This window comes from Narcine bancroftii, chromosome 3 (genome assembly GCF_036971445.1).
Source record: "Narcine bancroftii isolate sNarBan1 chromosome 3, sNarBan1.hap1, whole genome shotgun sequence".
NCBI lineage: Eukaryota > Metazoa > Chordata > Chondrichthyes > Torpediniformes > Narcinidae > Narcine > Narcine bancroftii.
Window position 1 is genome coordinate 203,864,590 of NC_091471.1, and position 16,777 is coordinate 203,881,366.

Consider the following 16,777-nt stretch of genomic DNA (forward strand, 5'->3'; position numbering starts at 1 on the left):
ATGCATTTTGGAAGGACAAACCAGAAGGCTGAGTACAGGGTTAATGATCAGTTACTAAAGAGTGTGGATGAACAGAGGAACATTGGAGTCCAAATCCATCCCTCAAGGTCACCACACATGTTGATAGGATAGTTAAGAAGGCCTATGGGATGTTGGGCTTCATTAATAAGGGGATTAAGTTCAAGAGTCAAGAGATCATGTTGCAACTCTACAAATCTCTGGTGAGACCACACTTAAGAGTATTGTGTTCAGTTCTGGTAACCTCATTATAGGAAGGGTGTGGAAGCTATGGATAGGGTGTAGAGGATGTTGCCTGGATTGGAAAACAAGTCTTATGAGGCAAGGTTAGTAGAGCTGGGATTTTTCTTTTTGGAGTATGGAAGCATGAGAGGAGACTTAATAGAGGTCTACATGATTATGGGAGGCATAGATAGGGTGGATAGCCAGTGCCTTTTTCTCAGGGCAGGAATAGCAAACACCAGAGGACATAAGAACAAAGTGAAGAGAGGGAAGTTTATGGGAGACATCAGGGGTAGTTTATTTTAAAAAAGAGTTGTGAGTGCCTGGAATGCCTTGCCAGGGGTGGTGGTGGAGGCTGAAACATTATGAGTATTTAAGAGACTCTTAGACAGGCGCACAGATGGAAGAAAAATAGAAGCTTCTGAGGTAGGGAGGGTTTAATACTTGAGGATTATATGGGCTAGTACAACATTGCAGGCTAAATGGCCTGTACTGTGCTGTAGTGTTCTATGTCAACATTGATGTTCAATCATATACCAATTGAACCCAGCACTTCTATCCATTTTTAGGTTATTATTTTACCACCTCCATGCCATTCAATAAACAAAGTTCCAAAATGTTTCAATACTAGCTACGACTTTTATATAAATTCTCAAAATATAAAATGTGTACGTTAAGAGCCCACTGATAATCAAGTATTGTGTGCAGTTCTGGTCACATAGCTATAAGGATGTAATTAAGGTGGAATGAATGCAAGAATGCAAAAAAAAAATCATGAAGGTGTTACTGTAACTGGAGGGCTATAAGGACACTAGAGGGTTATAAGGAGACTGGATGGGTCAGCACATTTCCCTGGAGCATAGGAGATTGAGAGAGGACTGAGATGCACAAAATCATTAGGAGTAAAGAGAAAAATAATAGTTATTATCTTTTCTCCAGGGCAAGGAAGTCTAAAGTTAATGGGCAATTAGATCCAAGGGGAGAGGGGAAAATTTTAAAATGGGCATAAAGGGCTACACATTCACATGGAGGGTGGTGCATATGTGGAACTAGCTACCACATGAAATTGTAGAGTGGGTACAATTAAGACATGTAAAAGATATTTGGGCAGACACATGGATAGGGTCGATTTAGAGGGATATGGGCCACACATAAACAAATGAGAGTAGGCCAGATAGGCAATTTGGTTGGTGTGGTCAAGTTGTGTCAAGAGTTTTGGTACTGTATATCTCTTGTAAGTTTACAAGATACTATAATCCTCCTTCAGTTGATGAATTAGCATTCCTATAAGTTGTAAGACTTGAAAAAGACAATGAAAGTGGCCACAATACATCATAGTCTCCATTTCCTTGATTTGACACTTCAAGGTCCAGAATAAGGAGTAGATTAGTAATATCACTACTTACCAAGTCCTTGAGGATGTAATTGCCATGCTGGGTCTGCAGCAGGTGATGATTGAATCAAAAAGGGAAAATCCCTACTTGACTGTCCACACTAATCTAACTGCTTAAGATGGCTATTTTTGATAATATTTTGATCATCAAACTGACCTTGCAGAAAAGAAGCCAGAACTTCATTCACACTGAGGATACTCTCCATCATCACTGTGATCATGCAAAGTAGAAGTTCTGTGGGCATCCATCATAAACTGTAACCTCTGGTCTATTCCTCATTCTGTACACTCACTTCTTTAGTCATCACTAATATTTTCTAAAGCTTTGTCAGTCATTCACCATATTACTTCAAAGCTTACTTTTTTTATCTAATGCTATTCTTAGGCTCTTTAGTCAACTATATTTGAATCACAATTCCCTTAGGGATTTTGCTTCTCAGAGGAATATACTTTTGTTGAGAATTATGAAATACCCTGTACTAACTTAAACATTTCCCTTTCTGTCTTGTGTATCTTGCCCCTCAAATCTATATAATCATTCAATTTACTTGGTTTCTGACTTGATAATACACTTGCTGAATTTTATTTTATTTTGAGCACTTCTTTCCTGAGGATTCCTGATAATGAGATTAACCATTTCATTATACAAGATGACATTTAAACCACCTGTTCTCAAGTTGGTTCTGTAATGCATTGCTTGAGGAAAGGGTGCCAAATGCATCTTATGAACTCATCCCCTAAACTATTTTTCTTATTTTGATTTTCACAGTCTATATAAAAGGTTAAAATACCTGACAATTATTTTATTCTCTTTGCTAAATTTGCACTTAATTGTTGATTAATACTTTATCCATCAATGTCCCGGATACTCCTTTCAGTGTTTTTATTTTGCCTATCATCTCATCTCCACCATGGTAATATTGTGTCATATTTTTGTTAAATCAAAATCACTACAGCTTTTATGCCATTCTTTATTAACAAGGCTAGCATACTCAAACTCAACTAAAACATGCTTTTGTTTTCCACCTTATTTACTCTTTTGAAATTCCCTAAATATTTTATTCTCATCTTTGATCATTGCATCACCAGGTCTCTGTAATGGCCATTTGAACAAACTCATTTATCTCTATTTGTGTCATTAGTTCATTTAATTTTTTTCATTTCTTCTTGACTTTGTTCTCTGATGTTTCCTTATTTATCACCACCATTAAATTCTCTATCTTTGCCTGTCACACTGCTATAATCCAAATTATTACTTTGCTCTACTGCTGTGACTTTCTTTAAATCTGTAGCTTTCTCTTCACTTGAATAAATAATTGATTAAATGAAACAATGAAAAGAGCTTCCCAGTTGCAACAACCCGAATGATGCCAAAGGTTTGAAATCAATCAGCTGACCTCAGATGGTCCATCAGCAGTATTACCACAAATGACACAGTTAGAGATTTTTATTATTTTTTATTGATAGTGGTACTGATCTGGAGATCACACAGGATTTGGGGGTGGGGGAGAAAGGTGAAAGGCCAACTGAAAAATAAATCAGAGAGAAAAAAGATGCAGAGAAGCAGAGACAGACTCAGAGCTAGAAGTAGTGGCATATGACAGACACACAGAGGCGGTGGAGGCACATGCAAACTGAGACAGAAGCTCCTTTTACACAGCTATTAAAAGACAGGAATTAACTGCCTTTTAACCACTTCACCTGTATAAACGCAATGAAGGTGGGATAGTGGGGGCCGGGAGGGGTAGTATCAGAGCCAATGCGTTTCGCAACAGCTTCCAGCTTCTGTCTAAAAGGGTTCAGAGAGTGATGAACCCAGAGACACAGGAAAAAAAGGGATGTGAAACAGAAGGGGGGGAGAGAGAGAGTTGGAGAGGGGAAGAGAAGAGGTAAAAATACATAGTATAATCTGGATTAATCAAAACAGATTAACCTACTTAATTTTACGATAATATCTATCAATGTTCACGTGAAAATATACAAAAATGTGAAAACCTTTGATCAGAGACCTGCGTGTCAGATGCTTCCCGTACTCACCTACTGTTTTTTAAATGTGAGTAAAGTTTTCATCTCTACCACTTTTCAAAGAGTAGCTTTCAGACCCCTATTACTTGCAAGTTAAAAGTTTTTACTCATCTCCCCTTCAACTAATTACTTTAAATCTATTCACCCTTTTGCTGAGGGGAATAGCTCCTTCCCTTTTATTATGTCAAATAATTTTACACATCTCAGTTAATCTTTCTTCAGCCTCCTTTGTTCCAAAATAAATCCCTGGTTTATTCAATCTTCCTTCATTGCTTCAATCTTCATGTCTGGGCAACATTTTTCTAAATCTCCTGTACACTCTCGCCAGTTCAATCATATACTCTTCAAGAAGCCAGTACAATATCATCAAGATGTAGTTTTCAACATGCACAAAGCACTCATTCAAAATTCAATCTGGCCTTTAGTCCAACAAGAATGACAGAGATGCAACAATGTAATATTGGTTCATTATAATACAGATTATCATTTGGCCCATCAATTTCCTCCTTTGCCCCAAATATACATTACTAACAGGAATATATTACTTAACCTTTTACAATTAAGCTCCTTCAGCAGAAAGAAATAATTTCCTGAATTTCCAAAAACTGAATCAAGCCCAATGATTCTGTAATCACAGCATTTGCAGACTTTTGTATTTCACTCCATTATGTATTTAGTGTTCTTTATCAGAATAGGCATCAAGTTATTGCATTTGGAGTAACCAATTCACATATATGATACTTATTTTATGTAGCATTTGAGTAAGTAATCCTCAATAATTTAATTAATAACTTTAAAATTAATCTTTGTAGAGTGTTTATGTTAACTTCATAAGCACAACAAATACTCTTAAATTCTCTTTCTAATTTAGCAACTGGTTAAAAATAGCAAAAAATTATCTTTTTTTACCACAAACAGATAATAGACACATCAGCTGCCCCATGCAATAACAAAGCCTTAATACTGCATTTTATACTTACTGTCACAAAGCAGAACATGTTATTGGTGTTAACTGAATGTCAATTACTGTCATTCAGAACTTTTTAAAATAATTCATTCAATAAATTGACTAATGGGATTGATTTCCTGTTGAACTTTGTAGAAAATCATCCATTAACATCTTCCCATGTTCTTGTTATAAAATTTGCATATCTGTACATATCTCTTCTTTATTTTCAAGCTCTTTTGCCCTTTCAATCATGAAGCATATTACTCCTCTGTCACCACAAAGCAGTTCCTAACAACAGGGAACCCAGATGGGAAAGGACGAGGGCAGCAGACTCATATATTAACATAATAATCCAACTGTGCTCCCATAAGCCCTCAGGGCAGACAGCATATTAGCTCCGCCTCTGTGCTGGCTCTGGCTGGAGCTGCCTCATCACCTTCCTGTCAACCTGTAGCATTCACAGCTTACCCAAAGGCATCAAATGATACAATATCATGATCGCCAATCATTGTGCTAATAAAATGAATATATCTGCCTGTCTTTCATTAACAACATCAAAAAGTGATAGCAATTTCAGTGTATTGCTACTGGTAACCTGCTAAGTAATTAAATAAGTCAACATTAAGAGAGTGAAATACGAAAGTCAGCATATACTGTGAAGTAAAACACACAATGCTTGAGAAACTCAGCAGATCACACAGTGTATATCAAAGACAAAGATGCATGGAATGACCAATATTTTGGACTTGAGCCTTTCATCAAGGTATGAACAAAATGTAGACAGGCAAGAAATAATAGGTGGATAAGGGAGGGCAGGCACAAGAGAAAATGTGGGGTGGCTAACTCTGAATGGACAGGGAAGGGAGTGGGCAGCTGGAGGAAAGGAGAGAGGGAAAGGGCAGAACATGGAAATGGTCTGGCAGAAACTGAAGAAGTCACTGTTAATGCCATTCAGTTGTAGAGTGCAGAAAAAAATCTCGCTTCACCATTTTATTCAGACATCTGCCTACATTTCACTCATACCTTGATGAAGGGCTCAGGCCCAAAACGTTGGTTATGTACCCTTATCTTTGCTATTTACGGTATGCTGTGTGATCTGCTAAGTTTCTCCAGTATTGAGTTTTCAATTTAAGTCATTATTAAGAGTCTCTTTCAAGGTTGTAAGCTTCCTCATTTTGGTTACATCATTCATCTGAGTAACTAGGCTCTGCCCAATTTTCAAAAGTAAGTTTTCCTACTTCAGAGACTATGTAACATAACTGTGGACTGCACAAAAACATATTATATGGTTTTAAAATGAATTAAAAATGCATGTACAGTATATTCTCTGACTACTGCATGTTTTGTTTGTTCAACAAATTTGTATCCTGAATGAAAAATAGGAAGTGTAAACTTGAAATAAAGTTGGTAAAAGCATGAAAACACTGTATAGAAATGTATTTAACGAAGTTAAAATAACCGATCTTTATGTGTAATTATTAGAACTTACTATATCTTTCTTCTTTCTTTGGCTTGGCTTCGCGGACGAAGATTTATGGAGGGGGTAAAAAGTCCACGTCAGCTGCAGGCTCGTTTGTGGCTGACAAGTCCGATGCGGGACAGGCAGACACGGTTGCAGCGGTTGCAGTGGAAAATTGGTTGGTTGGAGTTGGGTGTTGGGTTTTTCCTCCTTTGCCTTTTGTCAGTGAGGTGGGCTCTGCGGTCTTCTTCAAAGGAGGTTGCTGCCAGCCAAACTGTGAGGCGCCAAGATGCACGGTTTGAGGCGTTATCAGCCCACTGGCGGTGGTCAATGTGGCAGGCACCAAGAGATTTCTTTAGCCAGTCCTTGTACCTCTTCTTTGGTGCACCTCTATCACGGTGGCCAGTGGAGAGCTCGCCATATAACACGATCTTGGGAAGGCGATGGTCCTCCATTCTGGAGATGTGACCTACCCAGCGCAGTTGGATCTTCAGCAGCGTGGACTCGATGCTGTCGACCTCTGCCATCTCGAGTACTTCGACGTTAGGGATGAAAGCGCTCCAATGGATGTTGAGGATGGAGCGGAGACAACGCTGGTGGAAGCGTTCTAGGAGCCGTAGGTGGTGCCGGTAGAGGACCCATGATTCGGAGCCGAACAGGAGTGTGGGTATGACAACGGCTCTGTATACGCTTATCTTTGTGTGGTTTTTCAGTTGGTTGTTTTTCCAGACTCTTTTGTGTAGTCTTCCAAAGGCGCTATTTGCCTTGGCGAGTCTGTTGTCTATCTCATTGTCGATCCTTGCATCTGATGAAATGGTGCAGCCGAGATAGGTAAACTGGCTGACCGTTTTGAGTTTTGTGTGCCCGATGGAGATGTGGGGGGGCTGGTAGTCATGGTGGGGAGCTGGCTGATGGAGGACCTCAGTTTTCTTCAGGCTGACTTCCAGGCCAAACATTTTGGCAGTTTCCGCAAAGCAGGACGTCAAGCGCTGAAGAGCTGGCTCTGAATGGGCAACTAATGCGGTATCGTCTGCAAAGAGTAGTTCACGGACAAGTTTCTCTTGTGTCTTGGTGTGAGCTTGCAGGCGCCTCAGATTGAAGAGACTGCCATCCGTGCGGTACCGGATGTAAACAGCGTCTTCATTGTTGGGGTCTTTCATGGCTTGGTTCAGCATCATGCTGAAGAAGATTGAAAAGAGGGTTGGTGCGAGAACACAGCCTTGCTTCTCCTATGTAACCAGGCATATATAATTTAATTTAAATTTTCAAGGAATGTAGCAGAACTTCTCTGCTCAAAACTGCTAAACTTGCATTTTAATTAATTTTAAAACCATTTAAGCAATACTGAATCATGACAAAACTCACAATCTCCTTCACTGGGTCAACAATCAAGTGGTATTACATGCCCATTAAGTATCAAAGAACATTTTTCCACATTAAAAAGTGCTCAATCAGTTAATATTGTAGAGCTGTTTAGCAGCTGCCTCTTTAATGAAATGATACTACATTTAAAAAAAAATCATTCTTAAAGAATTTGCACTTGATTTAGGACTTTATTTTTGGAACCTCTATTTTGGTAAACAAGGAAATCCGCAGATACTGTGGACCAATGTAGTATGCAAAAGTGCTGGAGAAACTCAGCAGGTCAAACAGCATCCATAGAAAGTAAAGGCAGTAATTTAAAAAAAAATCACAGTCCACTTTGCAAAGACTAGAGTGAGAAGAATTTATGTTATTATTGCATAAACAACCATAATCAGAAGACCAGTTTAAAAACATGATTTAATATCCCTGTCACGAGGAACAGAAGGCAACCAATGACTCCCCAATCCTTGATTGTATAAAAAGAGGCGATGAGTCAGCATATAGGAGGTAGATTAAAAACTCAGCCAAATGAATGGTGCTCCAACAATAACCTTACACTCAATGGCACCAAAACCAAGGAGCTGATTGTATCCTTGACAGGAAGGGAAAGTCAGTTGTGTATGATCCAGTAAATCACTGGGGATCAGAGGTGGAGAGGGTGAGCAAATTAAGTTCTTGGGAGCCACGATCTCGGAGGTTCTTTTCTAGACCCAACACACTAATGGCATTGAAAAGAAAGTAAATCAGTACTTCTACTACCTCAGGAGTTTGCGGAGATTTGGTATGACGTCAGAAACCCTGGCAAATTTCTAGAGGTGTGGTGGATAGTGTGCTGTCCGGCTGCATCACGGTCTGATGTGGGGACACCAATATCCCTGAGCAAAAAGCCGTGCAAAAGGTAGTGGACACAGCCCAGTACATCACAGGCAAACCCCTTCCACCATTGAGAGCATCTACGGGGAATGCTGCCATCGGAGAGCAGCAGTGATCATCAAGGATCCACACCTCCCAGCCCATGCTCTGTTCTCGCTGCTACCATCAGGAAAGAAGAATAGCTGGCACAACTCATATCACCAGGTTCAGGAAGAGTTACTTCCCCTCCACCACCAGACTCCTCAACAACAAACTCAATCAGGGTCTCATTTAAGGACTCTTACTTTTGTACTTTATTGCTTATTTTTATATTGTACAGTCAGTTGTTTACATTTGTTTATTTGTTTACATGGGTACATTGTGTACAGTTTTTTTTGCATTACCAATATGTGGTAAATCTGCCTGGCCTGCTAGAAAAAGAATCTCAGGGTTGTATGTGATGTCATGTATGTACTCTAACCATATATCTGATATCTAAATCAGTACAGCAGTGATTACCTGAAGTGGCACGTCTGTACTGATGAGGATGAGAGAAAATGTGAATAAATGTTTAGATGGTTGCATTTTAACTTTTTTGATCAGTTTAAATTAAATTCACTTAAAATTTTAAATTATTTTAAATCTAATTTTCTGACAGGGTGTTGCAAAGACATGGACTTCAGGATAAGAAACCTTTACTCCATCTTTCACATCTGAAAGAAGTGCAGGAGGGTAGCTGGAGACCACAAGCTGAGCAACTGGGCAGTGGGCCAAGCCCAGAATAAATCTGCCCATTGATTTGGCCCAAATCACAAAGCCCATAGTTGAGGTATGTTCTATCAGCACATACAATTTACAGCTCCTGAGACAAGTCATAATTATTTCCTGAACAAACAGTGTACAAAGAATAATTACTTTTATTCTGCAGATGCAATACCAATATATGGCTACAAAGTCCTACAGTTAGAACTAGAAAAAAAAATTCAAACATAGAACCTTGCTCAAATTACGCATAACAGATCTTTTTTTGTGCATTTGATTAAAAATCCAAAGTGTCCATTCATAAAAATGTTCTCCTCAAATAATATTTCAAATTACTGAAATAGGCAAAATTAGAGGTCATTGAAGACATAATTCAGATTAATCATGCTTTTACTCTTAATAGAGATAGAATCTTATTTTGTCCGTTCAGCAAATCAAATGGAAAGCTATACAAATTAAGGAGCTTTGGTTTAATAAACTTGTGTTGCATTTTCAAGTCAAAATTAAATCTACCATTTTCAATGCTTGGAGTAGAGCAATTACACCACATTTACTTAAAACCACACTGAGCATCTGGAAAAAATACTTTTAATACTGGGTTTTAAAAATGAATTGCCCCAGATGACCTCAGGACAAGGCTGCTTTACCCGAGACTGGTGAGACAAATCTCAGTTGTTTGCTGCACCAAGACCTGGATATCGGAGAACAAACTGGATGTCGTGATCTGAACAGAGGGTTTCACCATTCACAGACCAGATCGGAACCCGAATTCTGGCAAAGAGAGAGGGAGTAGTGTAAGCTTTTAATTAATAACGGCATGGTGCATATTGGAGTTATGTTGATCTCCTGCTCCACTGCCTTAGAGAAAATCGAGATTAAATGCAGACCCTTTTATCAACCCAGAAAGTTCTCATCAGTGATTCTCACCAGAGTTTGTATCCCTCCCGATGTCAATTACAAACAGGCACTTGCGGAGCTGCACAATGTGGTCAGCAAACAAGAGACAGTCTCACCCAATGCACTATAAATCATAATCAGTAACATTAACCAGGTTCCAGCACATTTGATCATTGCGTCATCAAGATAAGAAAATCCTAGTTTTCTTTCTCAAGACTGCATTTTGGCAAGTCAGATCACCTGGCAGTGTTCTGCCTACATAAATAGAGCTTAAAAAAGAATTCAGAGATCCAGAGAGGTGGTTGCAGGAGGCTGAAGAACAGTTACAAGACTGCCTTGAGTCAGTGGATTGGGAGGTGTCCAAGAACTCAGCTGAGGATCTGAATGATTACAGCAGGGGCAGTACAGACTTTATCAAAACAGCTGTGGTCAAGTAAGTCCCCACCAAATCACTTAGTGTTTTCTCCAACCAACACCCCTGGATGAACAATGAAATCCAGAACCTGCTGAGAGCCATATCACAGAGATCCAGATCAATACAGAAGCAGGTATGACCCGCGAAAAGCAATCTCCTAGGCGAAGTGGAGATTCCGGACAAGAATTGAAACAACAAAGGATATCCAAAAGCTTTGGCAGGGCCTAAATGAAATAAACAGTAGAAGACAGAAAATCTTCACTCCCAGAGAACTCAATGCCTCCTACACCCAATTTGACCACCATAACAAGGAAGAACCACTGCGCACCTCCATGTACCCTTATGATCCTCTATCATCAGTATCCAACGATGACATGTGGCTGCCTTCAGGAGAGTGAATCCAAGGAAAAAGCATAAAGCATATGTCCAGAGTACCCAATAGAAAACTGAGAACCTGTGCTGACCAATTTGGCAATGTATTCAAGGATATCTTAAACATCTCACTCCGGCAGAGTGTGATAGCCATTTGTTTCAAACAGGCATCTATCATAACGGAGTCCAAGAAGAGTGTAGTAACCTGCCTAAATAACTACAGACTAGTGGCCCTTACATCAACAGTGATGAAGTGTTTTGACAGGCTGGTGTTGAAGCACATCAGGTCCTGTCAGAGCAGTGACATGGATCTGTTCCAATTTGCCGACCACAGCAACAGGTCTACAACTGATGTCAGATCACTGGCTCTACATAAAGCTTTGGAACACCTGGACAGCAAAAATGCATGCATCAGGATCCTATTTATCGACTACAGTTCAGCATTCAACATCATTATCCCCTCAGAAATAATTAGAAAACTCCAAGAGTTGGGCCTGAAAACCTCACTGTGTAATTAGATTCTGGATTTCCTCAACTCCGGACCCTAATCAGTGTAGATTAGCAAGAACATCTCCTCCACAATCTCCATCAGTATCGGGCTGTGCAATTAGCCCCCCGTTCCACCCACTTTATGGTTATGATTGTGTGGCTTTAGTACATCATCATCTATAAATTTGCTGATGATGCCACAATAGATGCCACAGTATAAAAAGGGGCAATGAGTCATCATATAGGAGGGAGATTGACAACTTGGCTGATTGGTGGACCGGCAACAACCTCACACCCAATGTCACCAAAACCAAAGAGCAGGTTGTAGACACTAGGAAGGGAAAATCAGAGATGTACGATTAAGTGATCATTGTGGGGGGGGGGGGGGGGAGAAATCGGAGGTGGAGAGGGTGAGAAAATTTAAATTCCTGGGAGTCACTATCTCAGAGGATCTTTCCTGATCCCAACATGCTAAAGTCATCGTGACAAAAGCACGTCAGCACCCTTACTCCTTCATGAGTTTGTGGAGGATTGGTAATGACACTGAAAACCTTGGCAAAATTTGACAGAAGTGTAGTGGAAAGTGTGCTGACTGGCTACATCACAGTCTAGCATAGGGCATCTATACCCATCACTGAATGGAAAGCCCTGCAAAAGGCAGTGGACACGGCAGGACATCACAGGCAAAACTCTCTCCACCATCAAGAAAATATACATGGAACGCTACCATCAAAGAGCAGCAATCATCAAAGATCCACACCACCCAGGACATGCTCTGTTCTTGCTCCTGCCATCATGAAAGAGGTATAGGTGCCACAAGACTTGAAACACCAGGTTCAGAAACAGTTGCTACCCCTCCAATAACAGACTCGTAAACAACAAACTCAATTAGAGACTCATTTAAGGACTCTTACTTTACACATTTTGAATGTTTATTTTTTCTGTTTATAATTCTTTCTTTTGTACAGGGGATACATATCTTTTCCTTGAGTACAGTTTACACCCCCACTAAGTAGAAATTCTACCTGGCCCGCAGGAAAGAGAATCTCAGGGTTGTATGTGATGTCATGTATGTACTCTGACAATAAATCTGAATTTTGATGGAATCCCCCTCATCCTCAACATCCTTTGCCACTTCCATCAGCTCCAATGGGATCTCACCATCTTGATGGAATCCCCCTCATCCTCAACATCCTTTGCCACTTCCATCAGCTCCAATGGGATCTCACCATCGGCCACATTTTCCCTTTTAGATTTCCCGTTGGATCATTCTTCCTATGATTTGCTGATCCACTCACCTTTTCCCACCCTCTCCTCCCTAAACCCTGACACTAACCCCTTAGGAGGTGCAACAATTGTCCCTACACCAGAGTGGGTGTGGGTTTTAATCCTAAAAAAGTGTAAGAACATTCAGGAGCCAACCCTATCCTGATGGCTTCAACAATCAATTATGAGCCCAAAGGACTCCAAAACCTAGCAGCAGTACATATTCAACATGACAAATAGTTACTTAAACAAACATTGTTTTTAATGATCTTAAAACATGAAAACAGAATCAAACTTTAACTTATCATTATTAACTTAACTAACCTAACAACCCCCCTCCTAATTCTAAGTGCACATATATGCAATGTGTGTGTAAATTTAAGAAAAGTTCTTTGGTTCACAGTTCAATCTCACTTCTCATTCTTCCAAGTTCACTGGTTGCAGGCAATTTTTATACTGTGCACAGAATTTAATATGTATGAAGTTCACCAGGCTTTGGTGCTCGAAAGGTAATTGGTTACCGCTCAGGAAGGTTCTTGTAGATTTGCAGAGAGAGGTGTGTTGTTCCAGGATTTCCACAACTGAGGTACCACCATTAGTCACCTCAATTTCTTGCTGATGAAACTTGACTCATCAGGGTTCTCCAGATGATAACTTCTTTTTTTCAGGCTACCATAGAGTTCCTTTCTGTTTCTCTTATTCCAAGAGAAACATCAGACAGATAGCACTTCCAGCCATTCGCACTCTGGAGCTTCTGTCTCAGTTCCAACAAGCTTCTTCTAGCTTGTTACAGCCTTCTGTCTCACACAGTCCAAGACTCCCTTCTGTCTGTCTCTCTATCTGAGATTTAAAATTCCAGCAGCATGCCCTTCTCTCTCTCACTTGTAAAACTTCTTCTCAAGCAAACATAGGAGTAAACAAGAACCCAGGAGTGACCTTTCTGTGCACTCTGTCAAAACCCTTGCAAAGAGCTATCAATAGACAGTGTGTCTTCTGCTTGTTGCTTTAAAGACAACACTCCATTCATTCATGACGTTATTTCAATTAGCACCTACTTGTGAAATGTGCATAGCATTCTCCATAGTTTCTGTAAAGTCACTGAATATGAATTCTTCAGTATTTCAAATAAAATCTGTTTTAAAGTGGGTGTATGTAACCTACTCTAATTTTACCAATATATCTCCCAAAAACATTCCCAAATATTCCATTACAGCACACAAGACTGTGCAAAAACCTCTGCCATGAGAACAAAAACTATGCAACTTTTGCAATTTATTGGCACATCTGTGGGTTTTGCAGACTTAATGAAACTTGCCACTGACAGCAAGCCCAGAACATAAAAGGCAATGCACTCAGGGTTATTTGGCAAGATATGAACTTCACGAATGCTTTTGTGGGCCTCCTTGTGTGAAAATCTTTACACACAGCACCTGCTGAGGAGCTATTTAATAACTTTGAGATACTAAGGATATGGATGTCAGATTAGTATAGATGTAATAATACTCAGATGAGATCAACATCATCAGGAATTGCACCAGTAGCACGAGGCTAATCTTCACATGAAAGATGGGGAGGGGGGAGGTGGGAAATCAGCAAAATGATACAACTCGCAAGAGACAGTTGCAGGCACAGAGTCATAAGTGCAAAGAGCAATCTTTATTGATGATGTAACTCCCATGGCTGGGGTTTAAGTATGTTGCATTGCTTGGTGGCAGATTTTTACAGTCACTATAAAAAGACCAGCTGCCAGATGAAACTGGTGGCCTTATTTTACCAGCAGTGCCCTGCAACAAACATTAATGAAAGCCGACTTGCGGTTTATTTGGCAGGCAGACAATTACGTTACATTAACTTTCCCTTAAATTACATAGGACATGCATTTATATTCCTGGCCATGGTTGGTTCCAGACAAGAGCAAAGCCTTACATTTTACATACGTGGCAATTAAGATACACATGGTCAGGAATGCTAGAACTTGTGCTCCAAAAAAAGAAAAATTATGCAAAAAGTGTCAGGGCTGCTTTGTTCAGGGGCATTCATCCTCCCTCCCTTTATCTTGCATCACACCAAAGTTATCAGCCTCACTGCTCTTGCATGGAATATCTTAAAATATTAGCTTTCAGAACCTAAGAATTAAGTTCAGAGCGGACATTAATGAATGTCATAAGACCACCATATGTGCAATTAAGCAAATCACCTGCATGATGAAGATGTGTCTCCAGGTCCTGAGGAATTGAAGGTACCATTTGTGCATCATCTAAGATCTCCTTTGCTCTTGACAATACTGCACAGAACTGAATTTGTATCAGCATGCAAAATAGACATATTGGTTTGGAAATATTTTCATTTCATTACAGACAAGGTTTATTTTCCATTATAGTTACATTTATACTCTACTGACAAAACTGGTTCAGATTTTATTGGAAATTTTACAATAGCTGTGTTTTTAAATGATATGCCTTTCTAACCACCTTACAGATCACTGAAGCTGGTGAACTTTTATGTATGGTTAAATAATCAAATATGCAATAATTTCTCAGTATTTAATAAAACTTGGTTTTCATTCTTAATATTTATTGAACTACTATATATGTAAAACATTTTGTCTTATTAAATATTAACAGTCCAGTAAGACTTGGGTATTTATAATAGTTGCTTTCAGACAAAATTAGTGACATTTTGTATTTATTATTCCAGGAGGATTTTCCAGGACATTTCTCAGTCTTTATGAGCAAAATATGCAAATATATGAACTGTTGCTTTTGGTGTATAAATCAGCAAAATGACTACTAATCTTAGTCTTTAAAATTATATGGTTGTTTGTTTTGTAATCTGCATAGCCAATATATTAAACTTACTGATACATATAGAAAAAAGATTTTTTTAAAGTTTTGAATTAAAACGCAACAGAAGTGTTCAGAATATTTATATCCTTTAAGATACTCATTTAGTATGGGCTCTGAACTGCAGTATCATGATATGTTGAAATCATTGAATCCCTGGAGATGAAAAGCTGTAAGACCCCCTGTAGACAAATGAAAACCATTTTTAAACCATAATCCATTGAAATGCATCAGTGATTTTTTTCTGCAAGGACACTCCCTGCCTAGTGTCACTACTTGTGCTCTCATGGGATGAAATCAACCAGTAACAACCAAATAGCCAGATGTCAGGTTTATCAGGAATCCCAAAGGCCAACCAATGAAACACAGCAGCATTTGCTGTGAGCTGAAGATCAAAGCTTTTGAGCATTTCTTTGGGGCATATTGTATGTTGCTATCCTTCAATTGGCATTCATAGAATTAAAAACAATAACTTAAAAGATAAGTGAAAATGTAATGCACAGCTGTTTTATAATTTTAAAAAGTAACTGACCATACTTTCTACAATAACAAAAAGCATTGACATTTTCATTGTACTGATTCAGATTATTTTATTTCTATTTGAAACCCAAACTAAAAATCATTACACTAAAACCAATTTACCTTATTAAGTAATTCATTAAAATGTTGTATAAAAGGTTTTTCTCCCTTTCCTGCAAAAATAAAAATGCAGATTAATTCAAAACGAGTTAAATGAGCAATTTTTTTCTTCCAGGAATTGGATAGAACAGCTAAGCCTGAAAAATGCTCATTATGTAGCTCAAAAACTGTTCTGAAGGAGGCCTGCTTTACAAAGGCAAAGAATTCCTTATGAGATATGATTGTTAATTTGCTTATTTTAAATCCTATTGTATTATCAAAAGTTTGCTACAAATCCAGTTTAAAAGAGAGAACGCTAAAATTTTCCTTTTAAGTAATAAAGCAAATTGCTTTCAAATGTTGTCAAGCTGCATATTAATATTTTGCCAAATATAAACTATTCCATGAGCCAAATAATTGAGCAGTTTTATGACATTTTTAAAAGTTATATTTATGCACAAAAGGTTATTTATAATTAGTGATGTTGCAGTTTAGCAAATCAGTACAAATTTAGTTAGCCAAAATAAAAAATTATCAGTTTCAACTTGAAGCAGCCTCATTCAAATGACTGAAACTTAATTATATCATCTATTTTCTAATTACATTGTTATACTTTAGTCAGTTGGTGAATTCAGAGGGCTTTATCTTAATACTTACTTTTAATAAAACAAACCAGATTTATTAGCCCTAAGACTTGTGATAGCTACCACAAAGTGTTGAATTCAGATTCATAAATACAAGTTGTGAACTTTCAATTATTTTTAAGTGGAAGGCTTTTGAATAGTCATAAAAGCCCAGCTCATTCACTAATATTCATCTGGAAAAGATACTT

At 38.6% G+C, this 16,777-nt stretch overlaps 1 protein-coding gene across 26 annotated transcripts in view; it reads right to left on the minus strand.

Moving 5' to 3' along the window:
- The window catches only part of slc10a7 (solute carrier family 10 member 7), a 199,254-nt gene that overhangs the window by 156,216 nt on the left and 26,261 nt on the right, over positions 1 to 16,777 (minus strand). For 2 of the 26 annotated variants that reach the window (XR_011354083.1, XR_011354080.1), the window contains one exon: positions 9,693 to 9,816. The exons of 17 other annotated variants lie outside the window; for them this stretch is intronic. The gene's annotated coding sequence lies outside the window, so the exon portion shown is untranslated. Of the gene's footprint in view, positions 1 to 9,692; positions 9,817 to 14,681; positions 15,510 to 15,969; positions 16,020 to 16,777 lie in introns of those variants that run through there. 7 more of the 26 variants (XR_011354076.1, XR_011354077.1, XR_011354075.1 and 4 more) reach the window with 7 other exon arrangements.